The following is a 6,000-nucleotide window of genomic DNA, read 5'->3' as shown; positions in this document are numbered from 1 at the left end:
GTGTCAGTCTTGCCTTTAATGTATTTATTTTTAGCTGGAGACCTCTCTAAGCATCCTTCTATATAGGGTTGGAAGTTTCAACCTTGATCTCTATATTAAGAAACTTTAAAGGAAGAGTAATATTATGAAGCTGCTGCCTGCATTTATCAGTATCCTATAAACCAGTAGCAGTAAAATTCAGCTTCTGGTTGAGTACAGCCTGGCTGCCCGCCACCACTACAGCCCTGTCACGTTGACAGTCTCCTGCTTATAACTTTTATGGCAGTTTTAACTGCATTTTCTCTTCAGTGTTTCAAAAATCTTTGGGCCTACTCTCATCCAGAACAATCTGTTGCACTTATAATATGTTTGAAAGGTATCAAATAACATGAAATGCAAAAATGATAAAACTTCCAATCTTCTCATTAAAGTAATGGTGTTCTTGGCACCTTAATTTCCTAAATGTAACTTCTTTCATTATTTTAGCAACTAAAAACATTTCCTAGAAAGTGAATTATTGTCCTGTTTAAAATGAAGGAAGATACATTTATATTCAGGCAAGAAAAATTCTTACATGAAAAGTGCTACCTACAAAACCACACTAATTCTGAACAGTGCGAAAGAGATGTTTATATAGCTGACCACTGAACAACATGGGTGAGAACTGCGTGGGCCCACTTATACACACATTTTTTTCAATAGCACATACTACAATACTATGCAATCCATGGCTGGTTGATGTGCGGGTGCACAATCACGGATATGGAGGAACCACGGATACTGGGCTGACCATAAATTATACCTGGAGTTTCAGCTTCAGCAGAGGGTCTGCACCCCTAACCCCCATACAGCTGTTCAGGGGTGAACTGTGTGTGTTTATGTGTCTGTGTATATACATATGTATGTCTATGCATATATTTTATATATATAATACAGGGTCTGAATAATTAGGATATTTGCCTCCCAAAATAATAACATTAAATTAACATTTGCCTTAAATCACCTAATGTTGAGTCATTAAAAGTGCAGGGAAGTGATCATGGCAGATGCTGAAACCAGAAACCAGGAGCAAAAAAGGCAGCTAAAAAAATTCTCAAAGTAATGAATAAAAGAATTTTAAAAGAGAAAGATCCAGATTTTTCATAGGAGGACACCTAAAATGAAAAACATGTGAAGGCGAAGAGATAATTTACCAATTCAGAAATAACTGAATTCAATTACTAAAAAAAATACTATGGGAATCAACTCAAAGATTTTTGTTATTTCTACATCAGAGAATAAAGTATACAATTAATATTTATATTTAAGTAAGAAAGTAAAAATGTGGTGCCATCAATTGAGATTTTAAAAAAATACAGGATGAGCAGCTGTTGAAGCAGAAAGTGGGGAGTGTGGTGCTTAGTTTGGGATGTGTGGAGTCTGCAGTGTCTGACATATTCAGGTGAAGACATCTAGTAGGCAGTTGGATACTGAAGGTGGAGGCCAGGTGGAGATACCTAGACTGTGATATAGATGTAGAAGTCATCATTGTAAATAAAACTAATGGAATTGATAAGAGGACAAAAGGAGCTCCATAAGAAAAAAAAACAACAAAAGATGGAACCCGAGGTTATACTTACAGTTAAATTGCAAAGGTGAAAGCTGACCCCAAAAAGGAAACCAAGAAAGAATTTTTTTATGACCTTTTATGAGGAGTACCAGGAATGTGTGGAGTCATGAAATCTAAGGCAATAGAGATTTTCAAGGAAAAGGAAACAGCTAACAGTATCAAAATGAGGAGTAACACTTCATACTGTGAAGCTAGGAAGGAGATATGAATAAATAAAAATGCATAGACAGCTCATACAACTCAGTAAGAGAAAAAAAGCAACCCCATCAAAAAATGGGAGAAGATTTAAATAGGCATTTCTCCAGTGAAGACATACAGATGGCCAACAGGCACATGAAAAGATGCTCAATATTGCTAATTATTAGAGAAATGCAAATCAAAACTACAATGAGGTATCACCTCACACCAGTCAGAATGACCATCATTAAAAAGTCTACAAACAATAAATACTGGAGATGGTGTGGAGGAAAGGGAACCCTCCTGCACTGTTGTTGGGAATGTAATTTGGTACAGCCACTGTGGAAAACAATATGGAGATTCCTTAAAAAACTAAAAATAGAGTTACCATGTGATCCAGCAATCCCACTCCTGGGTATATATCCAGAGAAAACTACAATTCAAAAAGACACATGCACACCAATGTTCACAGTAACACTATTTACAATAGCCAAGACATGGAAATGACCTATATGTCCATCAACAGATGACTGGATAAAGAAGATGTGGTGTATATATACAATGGAATATTACTCAGCCATAAAAAGGAATGAAATAATACCATTTGCAGCAACATGAATGGACCGAGAGATTATCATATTGAGTGAAGTCAGACAGAGGAAGACAAATATCATATCATATTGCTTATATGTGGAATCTAACAAAAAACGATACAAATTCTATTTACAAACCAAAACCAGACTCATGGACATAGAGAACAAACTATGGTTACCAAAGGGAAAATGGTGGGGAGGGACAAATTAGGGGTTGGGGATTAACAGACACATTATATAAAATAAACAACAAGGACCTACTGTAAAGCACCAGGAACTATATTCAATATCTTGTAATAACATAATGGAAAAGAATCTGAAAAAAATGTGTATATATATATATATGTACATATATATATATACACATACATATATATATAACTGAATCACTTTACTGTACACCTGAAACCAACATTGTAAATCAACTACACTTCAAGATTTTTAATAAAATTATACAACGTGTCTCTGTATGTGTATGTGTGTCGAGATACATATTTGCCTCCTAAATCCTATGTTAATACTGCTACTTCCAATTCAAGTCCAACACCACAGGGTTCTTCTTCAACTTCCTCTGTTCCATGTGTTTCTAATTTTTCCACCATAAGAACCAATTCCAAATATTAATATATGTACTCATTTGCTCTAGGCCACAATAAATACAAAGAGTTCCAGAATTATAAAACCAAGACCACTATCAATAATAAATCTAAATAAACTTAAAGATTTATTTGTAGTGAATTTTGTTTTTAGAATATATTCCAGTCAGTACTTAAGCATAAGCAGAAGCACTAGGAAATGTAAATAATAAGGAATTTATTATAGGGATTTGATCTTATGCAACTGTGGAGCTGGTTAAACATTCATAGTGAGGCTAGTGTTTCTGGGTCTGCTGCAGGAACATAAAATCCTCCAGGCAGACAGGAAAGAAGGAAAGATGGAAGTGAAGTGGGAAAAGCAAGGAAAAAGTGAAATCTGTGAGGCTGAGCTGGAACCCATGAGGAGGGACTGGAGTATAAGTCAGACTCTTCTGTCTGGTACTCTTATCACAACTCCAGTGACGGGAGTCCTGCAGGAGAAGCGGGGGCCCTTCACCACAGTTAAACGCACACCCCGTTGAAATGGAACGGTTATTGTAATTTCTGGCTTACAGAAAACAGCCAACACAGAGCTCTAAGGGCTACCTTCACAAATCCATTTCCTACATCTTTGGTGAAGAGAATATGCTTTGGATCCTCTCATGGGATATGTTTAAGGAGATGGTAAGTAGGTCTTACATGATGGAAGAGGATTCTGGAAAACACTTTCAGTTTAGCTAATTTAAAACAGTGCAAATAAACCATAGTCTACAGTCAGAAAAGTACATTCAAAAGCTACTTGAATTAATCATTTCTCTGTGTAGCTGTGTTATCAATTTTATGTACAATTAGGTTTATTTGGTTAGATTTTACTGTTTCATTTATTTACATATCTCATAAAGTAAAATTATATTAAAAGGTATACCCAGAGAAGTCTCACTCCCGTCCTATCTCCTCCATCCTGCTCTTAATCATCCCTTATCAGGTACCATTTTCATTATACAGATATAGTTTCCCATATACACATTCATTATATAGATTTCAGCATATAATTCATTATATATGTGTGTGTATATACATATATATAGTTTCCTCTTGTTTCTTGCCAAAAGGTGGCACACTGTATAGAGTCTACTGCACCTTGCAATAAAAGCAAACTTTAAAAATTTAACATCCCAGATTACCAAATTCACAAAGAATATTTCAAAGAACTCTCTATCTTAGTAACACATCCAAGAGTAGTGTAAGTAAGATGTTATAAGATGAAATAACATATTTATAAAAACATCCTTTGGTAAATGTTAGAAATATAATATCTTAATAAATCTCACGAATTTAAAAACAAGGTCTTCCTTCGAGAATTAAAGTCTGAGAAATGTGAGTTCAGTAAAAGAGATGTCCAATGTTGAAAAGACTGAAAATTTAGACTTGATATAATAGCATTTTATATAAAAAACAACAAAGGTTTTTTGTTGACAATAAGCTTCATATATATCAATGCGGGTGTTGCTTATATGATTTTTGATTGTATTGACAAAAGTATAGTTTCTAGGTTATTGCAATCAGAGATTCTATTCATTTGTTGGTTGGACCAAATCTGGAACAGTGTTCAACTCATGGGACCACATTTTAAGAGAAACATTGAAAAGATTACACAGAAAGAAGAGAGAATGCTTTGAGAGAACTCCCTTCGATTATTTGAAAGCAGTTACACAGAATAAGAAACAGACTTATTCTATGTTCCTCTATAAGGCAAAACTCAAACCAGAATATTTATGTCATAAAGAGGAGGATTTTGATTCAACTTCAGAAAAAAAATAGTTACAGTTGAATGTACTGTGTTAGTGTGGTCCCCATCACTAAAGTATTTGGACAGAGTCTAGAATTCCACAGAAGAGATTCCAAGTATCTCTCAGTGGGAAGGTTGTGTTGAATCAACTCTATGATTCTATTTTCTACTCACACCTAAATAGCTCCTGAGAGTAGCCTTCTATTAAATAATATAGGATGTGTTATTCATAATGATGACTTTGATTCATAAAGAAAATATTAAACTGTGATCAGCTATACAGCATTGAACATAGTTGGAGCTACAGAAACTTCCTAGAGGCTGTTTATCTGTTTTCTAGTAGTTGACCCTGTTAATGTGGGATCAGACCTGGCTAGGCAAGTCTGGCTGATGGGTGGGACTATTCAGTGCCTATTACAACACAGAATTCAGGATGGAAGCACCAGCTGGAAATAACTCATCTCTGGGGAAGAGAGGGTCAGACATATCAGCAAGGCTTCCTAACAGAGTCTCAGTTATCAACTGGAGCAATGTTCTGAGTTGTGCTTCTCACCTAGATCTGTTTTCCAACTTCCTGTGAATACTTGAAAGGCTCTAGGGGAAAAGGGGACTGTGAGCAAAAGCTAAAAGGACTGTGTTGACTAAAATGTCTGTGAGACTCTAGAACGCAGGATAATACTGCTTTGATGCCCATATGGTACACTGTAACACAAAAGGGAGGTGTTATTTCTGTTTCTGCTCGACACAGACTGGCTTGGCTCATCATAGGCTCCAAGAACACAGTGCCACTGTTTTGCGTGGAGGGTTTCAGCACATCAGTACTGCCTATGGCAGCACTGGGATCTGGGGGAAATGCCCAAGAGGAGAGAGTTAGGCTGTGTCCCATGGCCAACGACCTGTATTTATTTTTGCAGGCAGTGGGGGCCTCAGAAGCTAAAGAAAGAAGGTAAGGGCTTCTTTATTTCCATACTGAGATATGTCTCGGTGATTCTCAGTAATAAAAGGGAGAGAGTTGAAGTGTAGAATCCCCTCAGGAGAAGCTGAGGATATAGCCTTTTCTACAGAGTAGCTAGTTCATTACTCTAGCAATTCTTTTTCATTTGTTGTTTTTTTGGGAGGGGGAAGTAATTAGGTTTATTTACTTATTTATTCTTAATGGAGGTACTGGGGATTGAACCCAGGACCTTGTGCATGCTAAGCATGCGCTCTACCACTGAGCTATACCCTCCCCCACTAGATCATTATTCTAAACACAACATGTAAATTAAACATGTCCAT

The sequence above is a fragment of the Camelus ferus genome, chromosome 7, assembly GCF_009834535.1.
Source record: "Camelus ferus isolate YT-003-E chromosome 7, BCGSAC_Cfer_1.0, whole genome shotgun sequence".
In the NCBI taxonomy this organism is placed as follows: domain Eukaryota; kingdom Metazoa; phylum Chordata; class Mammalia; order Artiodactyla; family Camelidae; genus Camelus; species Camelus ferus.
The sequence above is the reverse complement of the archived record's forward strand: the minus strand, read 5'-3'. Positions refer to the sequence as shown.